This window comes from Prionailurus viverrinus, chromosome B1 (genome assembly GCF_022837055.1).
Source record: "Prionailurus viverrinus isolate Anna chromosome B1, UM_Priviv_1.0, whole genome shotgun sequence".
In the NCBI taxonomy this organism is placed as follows: Eukaryota; Metazoa; Chordata; class Mammalia; order Carnivora; family Felidae; genus Prionailurus; species Prionailurus viverrinus.
Genome location: NC_062564.1, coordinates 32,102,473 through 32,126,168, shown reverse-complemented (window position 1 = coordinate 32,126,168; position 23,696 = coordinate 32,102,473). Strand labels below are relative to the sequence as shown.

The 23,696-nt window shown below is 44.0% G+C and overlaps 1 protein-coding gene across 1 annotated transcript in view; it reads right to left on the bottom strand.

Annotated features, from left to right (window-relative positions):
- EBF2 (EBF transcription factor 2) overlaps nt 1–23,696 on the bottom strand; it is a 195,860-nt gene that overhangs the window by 135,748 nt on the left and 36,416 nt on the right. The window lies entirely within an intron of this gene.

The following is a 23,696-nucleotide window of genomic DNA, read 5'->3' as shown; positions in this document are numbered from 1 at the left end:
GACCTTGGGGAAGTCACTTAACCTCCCCGGCTTTCGGTTTCCTCCTCTGTAAAGGTATACACTGAAGGTCCTTCTCAAGGCCCCGACGTTCCCTGAAATGCTACTCTTGGTCCGGCCGGGAGAGAAATTAAGGAGGACAGACGGTAATGGGAATCTTGCTACTGAAAAATGAGGCGAGGTGCTGGAAACGTTTTGTGAGCTTAATGGTGACGTTACATGGCCCTAAGACGTGCACTCGTTTATGTAAAACATAGTCGTTGAGGAACGATTATGTGTATATGCTGGAGTGCAAAACTCCATGGTTCTTGCCCTCATGAAGCTTATGGTTGAGCACGGCCGCGGTCTCTGAGCCTATCAGGCACCCTCCTGGATACTCAGATGTGCCAGGGGGGTTCACCCTGTCTGCTTTTGCTCATGCTGCAGCCGCCACCTGCAATGCCCTCTACCCATTTCAATTCCACCTCTGTTTAAACCCCCAGCTCCTCGATGAAGCCTTCCTCCACTATTAACGCGGTCGACCCTGGCTTCTTTTGCCTCTGGGCTACCATACTTCCAGGAGCACCGTTGAATATGAAATCATATCGCTTGTGAACTGCTGGTCAGTGTCCCCAAATTGTTACCCTACTAGATTATAACCTCCCCAGAGCCAAGGACGTGCCCTCTTTTGTCATGTCCCCCACGGCACCAAATTTAGCTGTGTCTCAGGACCTTCCGCCTTTGTTCGAACGCTACTATTGCTCCCTATTTTGCAGACGAGGAAACCTGAGGCACAGAGTGGTTCAGAAGCTTGCCTGCAGTCACAGAGCCGGGAAGTCGCAGGGCCGGGAGTGGACCCCAGGTAGTCTCAAGAGTCCTTCTGGTACTCACTCTCCGCCAGCCGGCTCTACGGATCATTCAAGCCTTCAAAAACCGTCATGCCACCTTTCACTTGCTCCACACTTCAGAGTTTTCTAAGAATTTTTATGCATGGTATCCCATCTGAGCCACTCAGCGATCACGTATGAGGATTACTGCCTTAGTTCTTCGGCCGAGCAAACTGAGGCACACAAAGGTGAAATCCCATTCAGAGTAACGAAGCCAAAGCCAAACCTAGGTCTCCCGGCCTCTGAGTCCTGTGCTTGTATATCATACTAACCTTCTCTAAAACCAAACTTCGCAAGGACGCCACACCTATTTAATGCCCCCTCAGAAAGCTTCTACCATGTTCTCTAGAAGCGTCTCCTCCCGGGTGGTTCCAAGCATTAACTTGGGCTCAGTGTCTGCAAACACATCATCAACCACTCAAGTATATTTTATAGTAATACGCCCCAAAAATAATTAAAGAAACCTCTTGAGCTTTGCTGATTTGGTAGGTTTTATTTTTTTTTGTTTTACAGGTAACCTTAAAATACAATGAATTCTTTTATGACACAGGGACACTCCAAGGACAGCGTAGTGCTGTCCAAGGGTTTTGCAAGAGACCTACTCTCTTAGAATTACCTGCTCCTCCCAGCCTGGTACGTCTTGTCTAGAGGCCCATTTGGCCGGCCATTGGATAGAAGGTTGAAGAGTGTGGAAAGGTGGGAAAACAAAGAGTTGGGGCACACATTCCCACCCTGGGGCCCTTACCACAGCTCTGGGGGCCCTGGACACATCCAAGGGCTGCCCACAGAGCTGCCACAGGCACAGACAAGTAGAACAGCTTTGATCTTGCAAAAATACCATTGGTCCCTGCACATCAGCCCTCAGTGACCTCCCCCCCACAACTAATAGTGAACTCCCCACACACATGCAAAAATATTCTACATGGTCACTCACGCACATGTTTAAATAAATATTACACAGCCATGTACATCCCTATGAATGTTGATACATACGTGTATTAAGAAACATTTTTCAATCTGCCAAAAGTCATCTCTGGGATGTCACCATTTGAATGGAAACGTATTGTGCACGGGGTGGGGGGGAACACAAAGGAATGGGAAGGCATGATCTCAGCTTTCCATCAATCAATAAGTCAATCAGCTTATATGTATTGCATAGCTTTTATGTAGGTAGCACTACATTAAGCTGCAGAAATAGAAAAGGAACATGACATGGTCCAGCAAGAAATATACAGTCTAGTTCATGAGAGAATTATAATAACCTTTTACATTTTGCATAATAGTTTATGTTCTATACGATGCTCTCCCAAACACCGCCCCCCCCCCCCGCCCGCTTTACAAGACATCTATCACAAATCGGAATGGATTTTCTCAAAATTGCACAACTAAAGGGTCGAAGAGTGAGAATTTCCGCTCAGTTCTTCAAACTCCAAATCCAAAGTTCTTTCACAGAAACCACACTGCCAAGCAAGACTCGCATGTGAAAACTAAACAGCCAGCATCGTTATCATCCAATTATATTAAACTAATTGTGTGAGACACGACCATGAGGGGCAGCTGAGATGTAGAAGAACCGACAGGGGACTTAGATAGAGTCAGACAGCTCGGACTCTGTCCCTGGTTGGTAAAAATCTATGACTTCACAGAAATCCCTCAGTCTCTCTGAGCCTCAGTTTTCTGTCAAATGGGAATAGCAGCAGCTACCCCGGAGAGCCGTCGTAAGGCATAAAGGCCATAATGTACGTGAAGATGCTTTACAGGCAGGAAAGGAACGACTGAATATGACTCGTTAGGGGCGGGGCGGGGGGAGCACAGTAGGAAGGGCGCTCCCCTCTGCTGGGCGTGGAGACAGATGAAACACTCATCGCATGAGCCAATGGCAGGTTAGAGCAGTTTCGCCCTCTCGTGTGTGGCATGGAGGGCCAGGTTTTGGCTTGCGGCGCATTCAAATCTGGGCTATAAAGATCTATGTTGTAGTGAACGTGTGAGCAAGACCTCATCTGATCCACCTCCGAAGATGAAAAATATACAACGTGCAAAGCACATTGGGTGCCATGTGAAACTCTGGTTCTTTAAACAAATATCCATCTAACCAGGGGGTTGGGAGAGTACAGGCATTACATCGTGCAGTCTCATACCCGAGGCCCCTGGGAATAAAATCGGTTCGGATATATGACAATCCAGATATTTGCAGAGAACTCACCCACATTTACAAGTAGTCTACATTTTTGCTGCAGTCTCTTCTTAGCATTCCTGCCACAGAAAGACGCAATGTATTCCATATAATAATAGGAAAAAGGGCAAGAGAGCTTCCCTTTCCACAAGCTCAGTCAAGTTGCCTTTCTGGATAAAAGGGCCAGTGGGTCACCCTGTTCCTCTACTTACCAGTAAATAAATGTGATGCAGGAGGAGAACCTGCCAGGAAGCCCTCCACTGAGGGTTAATGGTTTTCCTCTCTGCCAGTTCACTTGGCATCAGGGTCAACTTCTAGAGCATAAAGCTGCATTAGGATTAGCAGGAGAATTCAGCTCCTGGTGACTCCTCCGCCCAGCCTCAAAATTCACAGATAGAAAAGGAAGCCCAAGGTCAGGAACAAGAGATATGGTCGTCTGCACAAAGTAGGTGTACAATAACATCTTACTGAAACCACAGTTTTACACAACCAGTCATCCTACGTAATTGTGTCCTTATGCACACGCATGCATAGAATACACTGCTCCGGATGTACACACACACACACACACGCACACGCGCACACGCACACACTACACGTAATCAACATACCCATTTGTACAACAGTGCATCTTCCCTCTGAGCTTAAAATATTCTATGTATATGTGCATTGCTGTATTAAATAATAATTTTAAAGGTCTATAAATAGAAACTTTATGAGATCATGTACAGTCCTGTTTTAAGCAGAAAGCTTGAAATGCACAACGTTGGAATCATCTGAGAACCCTCCTTGAGGCCAATCCGTAATGAAAAATAAAAAGCTAGCTCCAGTCTTCCTGGGGGCCAAGCACTCGTGTCCAGGTTCTTAAAGACGGTGCGGCAGAAAAAGAAAAGAAATTGCCTGTCCTTCTTATCCCAACAAAAGCCACCATCTCCAGAGCTGAATTCAAATCCTCTGCATTTTTAGGCCAAGAAAAGGGAAAGGGGCTGTCCTTACCACAACAACAGAATAGCCTGGAAACATTAAATTGACTCAACCCATGTTTTATTAGACACAGCTTAACAACTCTGAGTTTACAAAACTCAGCCAAACAGCATCAGGCTTCAGCATAAACTTTTGCTAACTAGCCCACATAGTTCCCATATGCTATGAGATGTTGTTTGAGCCAACTCGGTACCTTATAATTATAAACACACGTCTTTCAGCTCTTCTGTGTATTCTTCCCAGGCAGAACGGAAATATGTCACTTAAATTAGCACTTGGAGTACAGAGTGGGTGCCAAATTTGGGTTAGCACAAACAGGGTAAATAAAGCAGCACCAAATTAAAATGGTAAAATAAACTTCTTTATGCTCCAGTGGAAACTGCTAAGTCCTAGCTGAATGGCAGCTAATGGGTCTGGGAAAAGGATATCCCTCACACTGTAGCTCTTGGCTTTTGAGTAAGATTTTCTCATCCAAGAATCTCGAAGCAATTTCTTGCAAAACCCGAGCAGTGTGAAAAAAAAGGAGATGCCATCATTTTTCTTCATCATTCCTTTCCAATAATACTGGGAAGGTTTATATTTTTATCCTTATACAACTCGTGAGGAAAAAGAAAGGTTTTAGGGGAATAAATGAAGGCAAATAGGTGTGACATAACTTGGCAAAAGCCACAGAGCTAGAAAATAATGCAGAAATCCAATCATAAAATATCTTCCAACTAGAAGCCTCTGTGCCTTCTCTGTACAATCACAACTACCACTTATTGAGCACCTACTGTATACTAGGGACTTCCTTGGGAGCCTTTCATACATTACCTCACTTTCTTCACAACACAACCCTGTGAGATAGGAATTATAGCCACACCATGAAGTATCACTTGGCAATCAAAAAGGAACAACTATTGGGGGTTGGACAAATCTTAAAAACATTGGTCTTTTTTGTTTTGAGAGAGAGAGAGAGGGAGCAAGTGGGGGCTAGGGACAGGGAGAGAGGGAGAGAGAGAATCTGAAGCCTGACATCGGGCTTGAACCCACAAACTGCAAGATTATCACCTGAGCCAAAATCAAGAGTCGGACCCTTAACCGACTGAGCCACCTGGGCATTCCTTAAAAACTTTTTTCTGAGTGAAAGAAGCCTTCCAGAAAGGAGTACATTCTGTTCGTTTCCATTTTTATGACGTTCTAAAACAGGCAAAACAAATCCAGAGTGGTAAATTATCAGAACAGTGGGGGTCTCTGGAGGGAGAAAGGGGGGACAGGGATTGGTTGTGAAGGGGCATGAAGGAACTTTCTGAGGTGATTGGAAGGTTATCTGTCTTGACAGGGGTCTGAGTTACCCAGGTGTATTCATCTGTCCCAACTCATCCAACGGCACACTTAAGACCTGCGAAGTTTATTGTGTGTAAATTGCAGCTTAAAAGTGGGAGCTGGGTGGGGGCATCTGGGTGGCTCAGTCGGTTAAGCGTCCGACTTCGGCTCAGGTCATGATCTCACGGCTTGTGAGTTCGAGCCCCGCGTCGGGCTCTGTGCTGACAGCTCAGAGCCTGGAGCCTGCTTCGGATTCTGGGTCCCCCTCGCTCTCTGTCCCTCCCCCACTCATGCTCTGTCTCTCTCTGTCTCAGAAATAAATAAACATTAAAAAAAAAAGTGGGAACTGGGTAGCTCAGTCAGTTAAGTGTCTGACTCTTGATTTCAGCTTAGGGCATGATCTCACGGTTGTGGGATCAAGCCCTGTGTCACACTTTGTGCTGACAGCACGAAGCCTGCTTGAGATTCTCTCTCGCCTTCCTGCTCTGTCCCTCCCCCTCTCCTGTGTGCTCTCTCGCGCACACAAGCTCTCGCTCGCTCTCTCTCTCTCTCAAAAATAAACCTAAAAAAAAAATGAGTTCCCTCCTTTAAAAAAAAAGGGGGGGAGAATTTAAGCAAATATTGAATTCTAGCTAACGATACACATACTAAAGTACTTATAGGGAGTGTACTGGTCACCGATACCCGAAACTTATTTTAAGATAAAAAAAATTATAGATTTCTGGGTGGATAGAGAGATAAACAGATATGTAATTAACAGATATGTACATTTCATAAGATGTTAACAATGGAATCTGAGTGTAAGTATACTGGTATCACTGTAAAATTTTTTCACTGCTGTATACTTGAACATCTTCATCATAAAGTGTTGGGAAAGAGCAGGAGGATTGGGAGAGAAGACAGAATATGAGGGAAAGGACAGGAAAAGAGGACAGGGAAGTAAAACATTCAAGAGAGGTCTAGGAAAGGAGAAGCAGAAGGAAGTCAGGTGGGCGGAGGCCAGAAAACACAAACAGAGATCAGGAAGGAAAATATAAAGAAAGGAAAGACAAAATAAGAGGGGGCAGGATATGTGATAAGAAAGGAGCAAACTAAAGGCAGATGACATGGACGGAATGGGACATAAAGGACAAAGGCGGCATACAGACTGACGAGACGTGTAGCCTAGGTCTTGTCCAAACCACCCTGCTCAGGGCAGCTGGACTGTGACTCGTGCAGCCCATCTTGCAGCTGCCGTGCCATGTTCATCTGGTGGTGCACTTGGTCAGAATCTGGATTAAGAGGGTGGAGAGGATTCAAACGTGTTTTATATTAAAACCACTTGACTCATCAAGCCCAAGACTGGAGGCAACGTGGGATCCTGAAATGGTTGTCAAAATGTATCATTCATCAATAGAATCTCTTTCAATAAAATTTTATATGTATAGATTATAAGAATATAACAGGCAAAGGGGGAATGCTCTGGCCAACATGGAGGTCACAGGGGCCAGGCCCTATGGGTAGAGTTGACCTGCCACCTCTCCCTGCCCCCACCCCACCTTCAGTGACCATTCCAGAGTTTCTGCAGAAGCCCAAGGTTCTGAATACACTCAATAGAAAGTCCACTGCGCTAAAAAACAGAAGATGTGGTCATGATTCCGCCACTAACTGTGACTTCGAGCAAATCATTGAACCACCCAGTATCTTAGTTTTATTATGTCTAGCTGCACTGTCAACCACTCTGGGTAAAAGGCTCAATTAAGGCATTACTCTATAAGTTTTAAAGCACTTTGCAAATGTCCAACTATTAAGACTCTTCATTCCTACAAACTTGCCATAAGAATCCGTGAGCCAGCTTCTGGTTCAAAATGGCCTCCAGCTAACAGCTCCCTATCCTGTTTCTGCTACCTTGTTAATATCAAGATCCAGAAAGACAGAAGAAGAAGAAAAAGAAGAAGAAGAAGAAGAAGAAGAAGAAGAAGAAGGAGGAGGAGGAGGAGGAGGAGGAGGGGAGGGGGAGGGGAGGAAGAAGAGGGGAAGGGGAAAGGGAAGGGGAAAGGGAAGGGGAAGGAGAGCAAGGAGAGGAAGAAAGAGGAGGAGGAGAAGGGGTAGGAGAGTTCACAGCAACATGGAAAATTACTTATAAAATGTATCTCAAGTTCATTTGTTTCTTTCCTTCTGTACTGCCACGACCCTGGTCTGTGCCTATAAGAGCTACCATAACTGCTCTCCTCATTGCCTCCATCCCAAACTACCTTCCAGTCCATTTTCCACACAGCATCCAGGGAGAAAACTAAAACCACTATGTGGACCACCAGCTTGAAATGCTGTCCTAGAAAACATAAGGAAAGGGCAAAATAATAAGGAAGAAACATAAAAAACATAATAAAGAAATATTTTTCTAACTTGAAGAAATGTATGCAGATTTTAAGAGTTCCTTATGTTCCAGGAATAATCAATAAAAGCAAAGTATTACCAGACTTTCACATCTCAACATTAAATACTAGAATACACTGGGCTATGTCTAAGTAGTTTTAAGTGGAAAGGAGTATGACCCAAGAGTTTTATAGCCAATATCTTATAAGTGAAGACCTCAGAAAAAGACTCTTAAGTATACAAGTGTCAGAAAATATAGCACCTATACACCCTTCCCAACAAATTTATCGAAGATGTAATCCAACTCCTGAAAAACAAAACAAAATTAGAAGCTCAAAAATGTGGGTATTATAATATGAAGGAAGTAGTTGAGGATGCTGAAACCAATTAAAATAGAGACATGCCTAACAATACAAATATCACTACAAATTTAAATATAAATGCCAAAAAATAGATATTCAGAGGAAGATATATAATGAAAAAGTCTGATGTAATCACATTAATCTGGTTATAAAGGCTAAATTTATTATTTTAAAAGACTGAGAAATGACATAAGAAGAAAAGGGGGAAAAGGTGATTATATAAATGCAAAATTGTGCTAAATTATTTGTATCAAACACAGAGAGAGAGAGAGAGAGAGAGAGAGATGCATTTCGCTTCTGGCCGACAGTAATAGAAATACAGCTTAGGAATTATTTTTGAAAAAATTTTGACCAATAGTAAAAGTAAAAGAAGACATATACGTTCAAAGATATTTGAGATTAAAAACAAAGAAAACAAGATCAATATACAGAAAGAGAACAGGCAAAGGAAATGAAGTAGAACAAGATGACAGGTGTTTGGCCAAAAAATATCAGCTACAACAATAAATGTAAATAAGTTAAACTTTCATATTAAAAGGATATTGAATGAGATATTCACATCGAATCAAAAATACATATTATTTAAAAGAATACTCAGATGTCCCATAACTCAATTTATTAAAAATCAAAAATATATACTTAAGTGGTGCCTGGGTGGCTCAATTGGTTAAGTGTTCAACTTCAGCTCAGGTCATGTTCTCGTGGTCCATGGGTTTGAGCCCCACATCGGGCACTGTGCTGGAGCCTGCTTCAGATTCTGTCTCCCTCTCTCTGCTCCTCCCCTGCTTACACTCTGTCTCTCTGTCTCTGTCTCTCAAAAATAAACATTAAAAAAAATTAAGTATATATATACATATATATATATATATATATATATATACACTTAAAATGGGAGGATTTTATTTATGTCAACCCTACCTCAATAAAACTGTTTTAAATAAAAATAATGCTCAAGTCAGAGATTAGAAATAAAAGGATGTGCAAGTGATTCTGAGGCAAAGGTAAACAAAAATAAAGCTGTCACAGGGCGCGTGGGTGGCTCAGTCGGTTGAGCGTCCAACTTTGGCTCAGGTCATGATCTCACGGTTCGTGGGTTTGAGCCCCGCGTCGGGCTCTGTGCTGACAGCTCAGAGCCTGGAGCCTGCTTCGGATTCTGTGTCTCCCTCTGCCCCTCCCCTGTTCATGCTCTGTCTCTCTCTGTCTCAAAAATAAATAAAAACATTTAAAAAAAAAATTTTTTAAATAAAATAAAGCTGTCATGAAACTAATGGTAGACAAAGTAAACTTAAAGGCAAACAACACTAAACTGGATAAAGGAGATAAGTTTATAAACTTTATTGTTATAATAATAAAAAGAGGTAACATTTATATTGATAAGAATGCATAGTAATCCTGAATGCAAATGCACTACATGAAAATATATGAATCTTAAAAGTATTAGAATTCTAAGGATAAATTTGCAGAATGATAATTATAGCTAGAGATTAACAGAGCCCTCTTGCTCCTTGGAAAATAAAATAGACTAAAAAAAAACAAGGTTGGAGATGATGTGAATAACATTAATAAAGTTGTGGGGTTTTTTTAGAATCACCCAAAATAGAAATGGTCCAAACCACATTTTCTAACCAAAATGCAATAATTCAAAAACATAAAACAAAACAAAACAAAAACCAAAACAAAAACCATTCAATCACTTAGAAATTGAAACTGCAATATGAGTACTTATAAATAAATAACAATTAGAAAGAAAAACATATTAAAACTCACAAAAACTCATGGCCAAAACATGAGGCCACAAATTTTTCTTGGCCACAAAACATGAGGCACACAGAGGCCCCAAATTTTTCTTTTCGCATGGCCCCAAATGCCTTCTTTGAGTAAAAAAAAAAAGAAAAGACAGAACAACTAAAAAATAAATAAACTAAAAATTCAATCAAGGAAACTTGAAAGTGAAACAGACCCACAGAAAGGAAGAAGATGGATTTGGCAGAGACGAAAGCAGACCATAATTAACTAGAATTGACAAAGAATTTTAAATAAATAATTTAAATGTAAATTAGAAAAACCACCAAGGATGATAAGAGAAAGAGAGGGTAAGAAAGTGAAAGAGAACAAGAACACAAATGGGTCTAACTCCTCAAGACTGAAGGACCTGGGGAATTTACCCTCGCTTAACTGGAGATCTTTAAAACCGTAGGGGAACAACTGCGTTAGGGCCCCTGGGTGGCTCAGTTAGTTAAGTGGCAGACTGTTGGCCTCACAGTTTTGTGAGTTCAAGCCCTGCATCAGGCTCGGCACCAGCAGCGTGGAGCCTGCTTGGGATTTTCTCTCTTCCTCAGTCTCTGCCCCGCCCCTACTTAAGCTGTCTTTGTCTCTCTCAAAATAAACAAAAAAACCTTAAAAAATAATAAACCTGTAGGGGAACACCATATACAATTACATGCTAATAAGTGTGAAAATGTTGACTTAAGTCTGCTACTTTTGGGATAAGACTGAATTTGAGAATAAAACGTCTTCCAGTAGAAAATGTAAACTGATCCAAAATCATTATGAAACTGGAAACATTTTCAAAAGTCATCCTTTTAAATTTTTTTTCTTATTGAAGGATAGATGGCATATAACATTGTATTAGTTTCAAGTGAATAACATAGTGATTGGACAATTCTATACATTATGCAGTGTTCACTGTGTTAAGTGTAGTTACCATATTACTGACTACACTCCCAGGCTGTACATTACATTCCCGGTGACTTATTTATCTCATCGCCAGAAGCTGACACCTCTTAATCCCTTTCACCTCAACCCATCCCTTCCTGGCAATCAGCAGTTTCTCTATATTTAAATCTGTTTCTGTTTTTCTGTTTGTTTGCTTGTTTTGCTTGTTTGTAACTGGTGAATATATGCAACGGAATATTACTCAGCCATAAAGAAGAACAAGATCTTGCCATTCACGACAACATGGGTGGACCTAGAGGGTAGTATTATGCGAAGAGAAATAAGTCAGAAGGCATCCTTTGGGCCAAGATTTTGTATCACAAGTGGTCAGGAACAGACGGGAGGTGGAGGAGAGGAGGGGTCAGCATGAAATCCTGGAGACTTGCACAGCTAGAATGGACCTCATAGGTTGTGTCGGGTAACCCACTCCCTCCTGCCCATCCCGTGCTAAAACACATTCTATGTCCTGGCATGTTTCATTCCACTGAGATCAGTAGGTCCCAGAGCTACATTTCCTCAGATTATCACCACTGTTTATGCAATCTTAATTTTTTTTTTTTTTTTGAATCTAACAGACCAATTCTAACCATCTCCATGGGACACGGGGAATAACAGGAAGAGCTTTCAAACTGGGGCCCAGAAGCCTGAAACCTTGTCCTGTGCTACCACTAACAATGGTTTGTACACTCTCTTGGAGAAGGCAGTTTCTCTCTCTTGGCCCTGAGCTGGCGCATAAGGTTCACTTTGAACGTGTGGTCCACAGAGTTAGTTTTCAAACAAAACCTGAGAGGAAAAACAGCACTGTTGGTCCCAAAAAGCAGTTCCTTGTGCACACATATTTTATACCTTCTTCCCCAACCCCCTCACCCTCCTCACCCTCCATCGCATTACTGAAAAGACTGGACAGAACCTAGAAACTTCCATCTGGAAGATCACTGGACCCCTACGATGCAAAATAAGGTAAGACACAACCCTACTTGTGAGAGGCTCCCAATGTCATGGAGGGGATACAACTGACAACATCAAGCAGTGACGGACAAGAGAAGAGAATTAAGTAACCAAACGGGTCGTTTAGGCAATAGTTGTGAAAACAGTCAGACAAGGATCTTGGTGCAAAGGGGAGTGAGTGCGGGCTGACTCCACGGCAGAAGCCAAACTTGAACTTCCTCGCAATATTTCAAGCAATACACAAGGAAGGACTGTCCAGTCTTGAAGGAGTCACAGGCAACATGAAGAGAGGTTAAGAAAGTGCATTTTCAGTGGTTATTTCAGCGCCAAATTGCCCTAATTTGAATGATCTCTGCCTTGTAACTGAGAGGGATCATCCCACATAAACTCCTCTTGGTAATGTTCTGCTTTCTTCCTATTTATTTGTAGTACTTTCTGGGTTGTGTTTCAGAGTGTCATTTATTTTTTTTTTTTTTAAATTTTTTTTTTTTCAACGTTTATTTATTTTTGGGACAGAGAGAGACAGAGCATGAACAGGGGAGGGGCAGAGAGAGAGGGAGACACAGAATCGGAAACAGGCTCCAGGCTCCGAGCCATCAGCCCAGAGCCTGACGCGGGGCTCGAACTCACAGACCGCAAGATCGTGACCTGGCTGAAGTCGGACGCTTAACCGACTGCGCCACCCAGGCGCCCCCAGAGTGTCATTTAATGTCATTTTATGACTCCCTGGTTGTAAGTGTCTGAGTATTACCAGGGCTTAGAGATTTACAGCCTATTTTAAACTCAGATAATGATGTTTAATTTGTTATTGGCTGTGTAAAGGTTAACAAAGAAATAACTCAAATTATCATCTCAGGGATAACACATTACAAGAGGGCAATTAAGCGCAGTACCTGGCATTACACAAAAGATTGATATCTCGTTACCAGAGTGCAGATGAGTTCCGATTTCACAATACAGGAAGTACACTCGTCACCACCATCCCTCTTTGAATAAACAAATAGCAGGTCCCACTTATCAGCGCCACTGAGTAACCAGTAGGGGAAGAAAACAATTTTCCAGCAAACGAAAGACTGACATACAGCCAATTTCTTGGAGAAGAGCTGGAGACCAAAGAAAGAAGCTTGGCCTCCTAGCGAAATGAGGTTGATGCTACTCAAGTAAAAGATCGGGTTCCCTCTTGGTTGTAAACAAACGACGCTAAGGGGCAAGCAAAACAGACATGGGGCCAATAGGCCCTTGAGAAGAGGAAGCAAAATAAATAAAAGCATCAAAGCCAAATTGTTATTAAATTGTCTCTGAAATGGAAAATGAAAGACAATCTATTGCAATAATCATTTTTGTCTCTTTTCTTCTCCCCCAAACACCTTTCTATGATGATCTGGTCTGCATTCCATGCGTTCCCATGCCAATGAAAATATAAATAGATAACATTTTTTAAAACCCATCAGATTAAAAATATATTTGTATTTCCCAGCTCCCTCTTTCTGGGGTAAGCTAACAAATGCAGCATGTCTCATAGAAAGTCTCGTCTAACTCACGTTCTATTTATCTCCCTCAAAGAGAACATCCACCTTTTTTTTCCACATTCACTTTCCATCTCTTGCCTTTTCTTCCCTCTGCAGTCCGGGTCTCTCTCCATCAGGGTTTGTAATTTCCTCTTTCATTTCCCTTCGCATCTTTCGCTTTCTTCCAGACTCTCACTCTACATCCCTTCTTTCCTTTTTTGCCCCCCTTGTCTCTCATTGCCGCAACCTACCCCCATGTGCTCACATTTTCTCTTCCGTGGGCGTCCCGCTTCCTACCTGTTACATTCAGTCTTCCTACCCAGTTCTTCTTTGTCTGTTATTTCTACTATGCCATTCTTCAGCAATTCTCTACTCCTGCACCCTTTTCTTCACTTCCCACTTCCCACCAAACTTCTCCAGTCCAAGGTGCTCAAACCCCGCTCCATTCGGACCATGACATCCAACCGAGGTCTCAGGAATGGGTGTTCCCCCACTTTGCTTTGACCTCGGAACTGACGGGACCAGCAACTCGAAAACAACAGGTCTGTCCGCCATGGCTGAAAACTCCCCAGCAGCCAGAAAACTCAGGTCATGACAACTGCAGAAATCACAGTGTCATTGTCTGGTGTGGTCGGGGGGAGAAGCCGTCCCCCCGCCCCCCTCCCCCCCCCCCCGCAAAGTACAGTCCAGTAAGAATCTGGCATTTTGAGTCCTTACTCCCAAATCAAGCTACCACTGGGGATTTGAAGCAGGCCCAGCTTTCTGTCTGGCTTTAGATTGAAAGAAACAAGGGCTTGTCACCAGCCATCACGTGTTCGGCTTGCCCAACTGGCAAAGCAACGCAAATACGAGCAAACGCCCCCTTCCTCAACGCCGTCGAGGAGCGTTTACGAAGCACCAACGTATCTTGCCTCTGGTGCCAAGCCTTGTGGGAGACAGAGGGAGACGAGACACGGCCCCTGTTGTCAAAGTGCTTATGGCCTGGACACAAGTACCGCCAGCAATGATCGCCAGTGCTGAGGCCACACTGTATGAGGAAAATCAGATAGTCAAATTCAGTAAGTAGCCTCTGTTGACACATAAAGGAACGCGCTATTCATTTGTTCCTTTAATCAACTGGCTGTGCCTTAGTTCTGTAGCCCCTGATAAATGGAACTGTTCGTATTTCATAAGGATGTGTACATTCTACCAGTCACACCAGGGAGTCAAAGCCCAGACAACACTGTCATACGGGAACACCTGGGATCAAGGGATAACACATTAGTTAAGCAAACTAACCTTGCGCTTTTGGAACTGAAATATCAACAAAAGGATAAAATAAATGTGCAAATTGTTCTTCCCTGTGGACATTAGCCAGGCGTTTGTTCTTTAGCCAACAACAATCAACAGGCACAACACAACCGTAAAAATGCCAGCCGAGGAGCTAATCCAATAAATAAAGAAAACTCCTTGTATTATGGATAGGCCACCAATGGTCACGCCGTCGAAAGTGAGCAGTGAATTCAAACAAGAATGGGGAGGTCAGAGTCAAAGTCGGGCCTACCTCAGGGAGGGGCTCTGACTGCTAACATAAATTTCAGATTTAACGCTTTCTTTAGCATATGATTTCTAGCCTGCAAAGCAACCATATGCCACGTGGGGTACCTAAAAAAAAAAATTGCAGTAAAGCCTAACTCAGTGAGTGCTGAGTGCATACGGAGAGCCAGGCACCGTGCCTGGCATTGGCTCGCTCGGCCCTCAAAAGGCCAAATCCTGCCAAGCCATTCATCTAAGACCGGAAGGGGAAGGAAAGGTAACCATGAGTCAGCATTTTCTAAAAGTGGCTCCCCCACTTGAGAGATGCTTGACCCTTGAACAACACGGATTTGAACTGTGTGAGTCCGCCTATATGCTGATTTTTTCCAATAAGATACAGGACTCTAGGTGTATTTTCTTTTTGTATTATTTTCGTAACATTTTCTTTTCTCTAGCTTATTTCATTGGAAGAATACAGGATATAATACATACAACAGACCAAACATGTGTTCGTTGACCATTTTATGTTATTGGTAAGGCTTCCAGTCAACAGTGGGCTATTAGTTGTTAAGTTTGGGGCAAGTCAAGTGTTACACATGGATTTTTGACTGGAAGGGGGGCAGTGGGTGCCCCTGAGCCCCCACATTGTTCAAGGGTCAACTGCATTGATAGGAAAAGAGGACAGAAGAAAGGGAAGAAGGAAAGAGGATGGTACAGATCTAACTAGATTAACTCTATATCTGGAAAGATAGTAACCAAACGTTACTAGTGGTTAATCCTAGCTCATAGGCTTATTTTTTTTCTTACAACGTCTGTAATTTCAAATCATCATTCTCCATTAAATACAGAAGGTGTAGAAAAGAAAGTAAGCTTACTTAATATATATATTTTTTCCTCTTTTTCTTTTTCTTTTCACTTAATATATTTTTAAAACAGCTCTGTTTTCCCTCCCCCGCCTGCTCCCCAAGCAGCCGCCGGATCCTAATGACGCTGTTCACATGGGGGCACCAGAAATAGGAAGGATGAAGGACAAAAGTGACCTGAAATAAACTGAACTCAGCAAGATGGTTATGAAAAACAAGACAGGGGGCGCCTGGGTGTCTCAGTCGGTTGAGCGTCCAACTCTTGATTTCGGCTCGGGTCACGATCCCAGGGTCGTGGGATCGAGCCCTGCACTGCGTTCGGAGCTGGGCATGAAGCCTGCTTAAGATCCTCTCTTTCTCTCTCCCCCTCTGCCCCTCCCCCCCAAGTTAAAAAGAAAAGAAAAAGAAAGAGAGTTTCCTTTTATGAGGCTTGGTAGCCAGAAGAACCCCAGCGCTCCCTGACCGTTAGCTAGCATGGATGAGGTGAGTGAAGTGTTCAGAAAAAGGAAAACAGGGATTCGGGGCCTCTGGCCCGAAAGCTGCACTCCAGGTCCCAGCCAGCGCCGGGAGCCCACATCCGAGCCCGTGACCTCCTTGTCTGCGACTCCACTGGGAAGTCTGCCCGGGTGGGGTGAAGTGAGGGAGACGGTGTCCAGGGATGGGCTTGATAGGAGATGGATTCTATTTGTTGTTCGGTTCCTGGAGAAGGGTGTTAGGAAAAAATTATTGATGAACTACTTTGTCATCGTTAAGAGTATTGCTGACACGCTCACAGCAGGCCCACTGCGAGGCAGACAGCGCCAGTCTACCCAACGCCTTTTGTAGCCGAGACATGTGCTGTGCATTAGGCAAGGTGTGTAAATTATGACAGCCCGAGTTCTTCGGCGAGGGCCCGCTCTGAGCCCTCTTCTGCCTCCTTCTCCCTTCTGTGTTCTATTTCCCCACGGCGCTCGCCTCAAAGCAAGTGGCGCTCCTCGGAGAGAACGTTAACAGGCAGAGGCTCTGGCTCGGAGTAAATATTGCAGGATTGAAATGCGGAGGGAATTATACCTGCTCCCTTGCAGACTTTGGAGTGCTGGGTGAGTAATAAATAATGAGGGTAATAATGGGCCCGGTTCTTCTCGGCTGTGCCTCTTCCCCCCCTGGGCATCGAGCGTCTTCTAAAGTCGGTGTGGCTGTTTGTGGTTATGGATTCGATCTTGAAGCCAATGGACAGGCAGTCTTGGTCAGGAGAGCAGGTGGCCAGAAGAAGCCGGGCTCCGGGACAGTTCCCAGATGCTTTCATGTCCTCCCTGTTCCCGGCCTCCTTTTGCAGACAAGGGGCCCAGAAAACAAAGAAACTCCCTGATTGTTTGGGGGAAGGAATATGATCCTAGCTTGCGTTCCAAGAGACTATTTTGAGTCACTCCTTCTGAAGCCAGAGTGGGAGAGCCTTGGAACTTTGAATAAAAACGGCACACTGGAAGGGGTTTGAGTACCCTTTGTGATGGATACGTAAGTGGTATAGCTCATCCGTGGGCACTGAGCCCGTGGGAAGCCCTGCTAGAAAGTGGTTAGAAACTTCCAGGCCCTTTGAGAAGGCACTGAGTGTCCCCCTGCCTCTTCACCCCTACCCCTATTCAACGACTGCTGCGAAATTGTTTTCTGTGAGTGAGCATTTTCAGAATTCCTCCGATAGCTCTGTCTTTTCCCGCTACTCCCGATCCCCTCTCCAAAAGAGGGCAATGGAAGTCATTTACAGTTACTTCTACGCAGTGAAAGCAGCAGGTAGATCGATGTCCTGCACTTGAACTTCTGGAATCAAATCCAGCCGCGGGAAGATAGAGCCTGCAGCCTCAGGAGGATGGAGTTGTTTCTATGGTGAGTGCAAGCGGTGCAGGAAGGAACCTCCTCCTGGTCACTGGCAAGTTCAGGTTGAAATCTGAAACACTGTAAGAAGCAATGCCTCCGGGAGGTGTTCGGAGGCAGCTCTCACCGTGGAGAGCCTTCGGGTCAATAACCGAGCAGGTCTTAGAACACTGGGCCATCAGGACAGGTGAGCGAGCGATGCCCCTGCTTCTGCTCAGAACTGACCCCTAGGAGCTGGTGACGGTCAGATTCGCTTCCAGCCGTGTCCTGAGAGGGCAAACGTTGATGGCCCTTCCCACTACCTCATTCTCAATTTCTTTCATCCTGAAACAACACCTCTCTGGCGAAGCACCAAGAGAACAGTTAGGGATTCACCGAAGTGCTGCCTCTTGCCAGCAAGAGTTTGGACTCTCAGGGGACCAGGGGCAGTTTGTACCAAAGCTCTTTGTCTCTGAAACTCCTTCGTCTTTGTTTTCCATCTCATTAGGAGATGCATTTTTCTTTCCACCGTGCAAAAAGACTTTTGCTTCTAGGTGTCATTGAATTGTTGACTTAGTATTTTCCCCATGTCCAAAGGCCTTAGGACAATAAGTGACCATGTTGAAAAAAAAGGGGGGTATTAAAATCACTCAAAATCAACATATAATTTGTTGTTACTATTGGCTTCAATATCTATAATTCCTTCACACACTGGCTTTTCCTAGAACACAATTTTAACCCCAGTGTCTCTAAGCCAGCATCCATCTGATAAAATTATTGCAAGAAAAATTAACAAGGCAGAATTTTTTTTCCTGATTTTTATTGATACTCAACTTCCACATTGCACTCCAAGTGCAAATTACTTCAACTTCTGAGACAGGACTAAAATCAAAGTGGTCCCTTATATAAAGTTACCTATAAAAAACACTCCACCAAAATTAAAAACATAATTTTTTAAGCACGACAATCCCCTAACAGACACCTAAGCCCCTCGACATTCCATAACCAGGGCTGAGAGATGGGTATCATAGCTCAAATTGAGCCCCACCTCACCCCACAATATAGATAACAGATTTATCTTTGATTTCTTCATTCATCCAGAACAATGAAATCATACACAACAGTCCCGTGGGGCTGCTGATATTCCTTTGAGGCACACAGGAGACATGGAGAAGATAATTGAGGCACATAGACGAAGAACCACCTGTCCACAAACACAAATTTAACAGCAAAAAATCAAATTAAAGTGCAGGATTTCCTTTTCTTTCTCTACCAGGTCATAAAAAGCCTGTGGAACATTGCTAAGGAGTTACTTGTATGTTGGAGAGCAGCTGGGCTATTTTTTTCTAAGAGATGTTTTCTGCACTGATGTACACAGCAACGACTCTATTATGAGACCGAGTATCCTGTGTGTGTGTGTGTGCACGTGTGTGTGTGTGTGTGTGTGTGTGTGTTTAACGGGAAGAGTTTAAAATGATACTAGAAGCTGGACCCATTTGATAAGTGATGACGTCAAAGCATGAGTCTTCCCAAAAGTAGCCACAATTTAATTTCCATTTTCAAATGGTCAGGGCCTCCATGTAGCACGTCTTCACTGGCATCTTGGTTCCTCCTTAGCACAAGAAAAAAAAAATCCCTTCCTGCAGGATAAAGATTCACTTTTTTACAAATGGCTAAACATCGTGGAACATGATGAACCCAGAGTGGGAATAGAAAGTTAAAACATACTCTGGGTCAAGATATCGAAAAGCCGGTCCGAGTGATCCTTCTTGGGAACATTGGTTGTAATTTACATTAAGGCAGGAGAATAAAAGTAGGAAATAAAAAACAGATCCGCAGCCATAACTGCACCACCTTAACCACTGACTGTTTTGACTTTCTCTGCTTCCTGGGGGCATACTTTACAGAGCAGCAATCTGTGAATCCACGATATACATTCCATTTTCCACTAAACATCTTCCCACATTTGCTAGCCAGCCCCCATAATCCTCCTCAATGGCTGTTTAGGGGTGCATCCAATTGCTGTGCTATCATGTGCCTACTCATTCTCTTTCCTCTACAGGATATGCTTTGGGTTGTTCAGGTCTTAAGTTAGAGAGGGAGGGAGGCAAACCATAAGAGACTCTTAAAAACTGAGAATAAACGGGGCACCCGGGCGGCTCAGTCGGTTGAGCAACCGACTTCGGCTCAAGTCATGATCTCACGGTTTGTGGGTTCGAGCCCCGCATCGGGCTCTGTGCTGACCGCTGGCTCAGAGCCTGGAGCCTGCTTCAGATTCTGTGTCGCCTTCTCTCTCTGCCCCTCCCCCGCTCATGCTTTGTCTCACTCTGTTTCTCAAACATAAATAAATGTAAAAAAAAAAAACTGAGAATAAACTGAGGGTTGATGGGGGGTGGGAGGGAGGGGAAAGTGGGTGATGGGCATTGAGGAGGGCACCTGTTGGGATGAGCACCGAGTATTGTATGGAAACCAATTTGACAATAAATTTCATATTAAAGAAAAAAAAAAAGGTTGTTCAGGTCTTTACTATTCCAGATAATAAACAAGGTAATGAACATCTTCATGGAGGGAGGGGGTTTTTTCTGTTACGCGATCCACTATGAGTCTATTTTTAAATAAACAACCTCTTATGTACTTCCTGGTGGGAAAACTACATCGTCCGGTTAATTACCTTTTCTGGACACCCTCTCCTTGCCAGTGCTCTGCAGGGGTGCTTCTGAGCAAAAATGAGAAGCCCACTCGCAAGGCTGATGTTGGCTTTAGTGAGACATGGCATCCTGCCAAGACCTCATCTCTCTGTTTCTGAGACCGGAAAGAGTATTTTCACTGCTGACTTGTGTCTCTTCAGAACCAGAGTAATTCCTTTTCCCCTTAGAGGTCGTGGGACTCGGCAATATGAACACAGCAGCACCCACTTAGCACATACTTTTCAGGCCACAATCCAGGGCCATTACCATCAGGGAAGCTCTCCTCTGGCCATCTTGACATTGTTACCTTTGTGTGGCCCAAGATGACTGTGAAGTCTTCCTCACCAGATGAGACAAATAAATTTATCTGTTACTGAAGAAGTGACCTTTCCTCAAGCCATAGTAGCAAAAAAAAAACCAAAAAAACAAAAAAACTGAGTTAATAGAAGCCTTAAGAAATATTCTCCATGTGGGGGGCGCCTGGGTGGCTCAGTTGGTTAAGCGTCCGACTCTTGATTTCAGCTCAGGTCATGATTCCACAGTTCATGAGTTCGAGCCCCCCATTGGGCTCTGCACTGACGGTGTAGAGCTTGCTTGGGATTCTCTGTCTCCCTCTCTCTGTTCCTCCCCCACACGTTTTCTTTCTCTCTCTCTCCGTCTCAAAAATAAATAAATAAACTAAAAAAAAAAAAAAAGAAATATTCCCAATGAGAAAGGAAGTATAACCTAATGAGACCTACTGTTGATCCTTGCTCCTCCGGGCCAAGATTCTCCAGCAAAGGTTGCTCCTGTGGCCTGATCATTTCACATCACCATGTTTTAAGTGACTAGGCCAACAGGGAGAGAGGCTGGCCTTTTGGTGAGCTGTCAGGACACCAGGCTTTGTGTCCTGCCTTCCGCACTGATTCACTCCACGGCCTTGACCAAGTCCCTGAGCACTCCCTGTGGCCTCCGACATTCTCTATTCACAAGATATGAATCATTTTGGTATCAGCTCCCTTTGGGGAACTAGAGATGCAGTTTGCCTCATCGTGTTTTCCTGCCGATATTGTCATTTACGATTTGTTCTCCTCTACTCCACTTGAGTTGTGCTTTGCAAATTACCTAATCCAGGCTAAGACTAGAACAGCCTTATGGAGAAAACAAAAGAACCCGTGGAGGAAGCCAGGAAGGGTGAGACTACAAGCATTCAGAAGTGTAAAAGACACTAAAACTTCGACACCCTTCTATGGAGGTCCCAGATCACACTGGGCCTCTAAACCAAGGAGTAGAGGCTGGGCTGCAAGATTGGGGTCATCCTGGATTCTGAGATCAGACTCAGATCTTGACACCCCCTGCCCCCCGCCTTAAGGACCATCACTTTCTCATCTGCTCGTGACTTTTTGCACGCCACCCACACAGCATGCACACACCACAGAGAAAGCGGTTCCCAAGGTCACACCTAAGCCCAGCCTGAGCCTATTGGAAAAGTAAGACACACAGGTTTCCCTGAAAACATAATTTTACCAGATATCTCAGCATTTTTCCCTGAAAAAAAAGGAAGATATCACTGCATAGTTTCCAAGTGAAATAGTTTTAAATGTCCTACATTTGGGCCGTTCACAGAGGCTAATATTTGAATCCACTTGGGAGACTGTGTCCCCAATTCCGATGCAATCATCATGACCAGCAGGGCCTGGGATATCTTTGAGGTCAATACGAGCTTTCACAAATTGTGTACAAGACAGACTTCAGTGATACGTGGGTGTGGGCCTGTTTTCACCAAGCGGTATTTACAGCACATGGCAAGAGGCAGGGAAGTCTTCTAACGCCCGGTCCTCAGGCAGGATACGGAAAATCACAACACGTGTGTCAGCTGTATTTATGCTTTTTTTTCCACCTTCTCTTACTGCAGTCCCCTTCACACCTTTCCTAGTCTGCATTTCACCACGCAACTGCAAAACGCATTCTGCCTCTGTCACTGCGAGAAGCCTCGTTCGACAAGGACCCGGTCAGGTCATGAGTCATGCCCACTAACCCGATGTTTAAGCTAGCGTTCAAGAGCAAAATGTCAGCCTTTGGGGGGCCCCAGAGACAGACTGGGGTGCTGCCTGAGCTACTCGGTGCCTCAACCTACTCGGTTAACCATCAAGATGCTCACTGCCATAACTGCAATTAATGTGGGGGAGGGGGTGCTCTTTAGAAAAGTGCCGTAAATGCAGTTAGAACAAAAGTTATGTTGGGGCGCCTGGGTGGCGCAGTCGGTTAAGCGTCTGACTTCAGCCAGGTCACGATCTCGCGGTCTGGGAGTTCGAGCCCCGCATCGGGCTCTGGGCTGATGGCTCAGAGCCTGGAGCCTGTTTCCAATTCTGGGTCTCCCTATCTCTCTGCCCCTCCCCCGTTCATGCTCTGTCTCTCTCTGTCCCAAAAATAAATAAACGTTGAAAAAAAAAAATTAAAAAAAAAAAAAAAGAACAAAAGTTATGACATTACATTTTATTTTCCCCTTTTGCCTGAAATCCTAATGCCAATATTAAGTTAGTGGCATTTGATCATGATTTGCTTTTCACATCCCAGGCATTTGTTCCCTTAGAAACTAAACAGAGGGAAAAAACTGACTCTATATAGAAATACACAGTTAACTAACTCTCCATCCCCAAGATAAACAAACTACTCTTGGCCTTATTTATGCACCACTCAAAAACAAAAACCTAAAACTACAATAAAAACAACAACACACCATGTGTGTGCAAAACTGTAGGCAAAGCTAGTTAAGCCACAGTTTGTGATGTTTTATACAGCAGGCTCACAAACTGAAAACAAATTTTTGATTGCTTATATATTCTGAAGTGTTTCCTGCCTACATATCCTCAGAAATCCCAGGAGCTTTCCTGGACACATGGAAAATTTCAAGTTGAGCCATTTTTAAGTTATCCATGAGTGAAAGGGGAAAAAAAGGAGGAAGAAAAAAAAAAAAAAAAACCCCAGCACATGGAGTGGGAGTTTGAATTTGTCATAAAAAAGAAGAAAAAAGTTATTTTGTTCTTTGCCTGTCTTTGAGTTACTTGACAATGGCTGAACATACTTTACCCAAGTTTTTTTTTTTTTTCATTTTTTTCAGAAAGAGGAGAATCACCTTTGTGCCGCAGCCAAGTATGAACATATTCAGCATGTTCTTTCTATACAAGTGCGCACCAGGGAATTCTTAAGGCAGATCTACGTGTAACCGTAAAACTAGCACTACCAGGCACAAATCGGATCGCACGTCATAATGACAAATAACTACCAGAATAGGAAAGCAAGCGTGCACTTGGCATCCAGCATCCAAAATAAGAATTCGACTTTTAAAGTTACTGTACAGCATTTAACGTGGAAATAATCACCTCCGCGGTGGAGATCGCGGACGGAGACGCGAACCCCGCAAAAACCCTGGCGACCGGGCGTAGACCCGCTTTTGCGCCTTCCCGCCGCGCCTCGGAGAAACACCGCCCCCGGATTCAAGGTTTCCCAGACGCTCTGCGCACGGCATCCACGTGGTAGATGGCAGAGCCTAACGGTGGCTCGGGTGCCCGTGACAGGCGGGGCAGGGAGGCGCGGAGATTCTGGAACGTT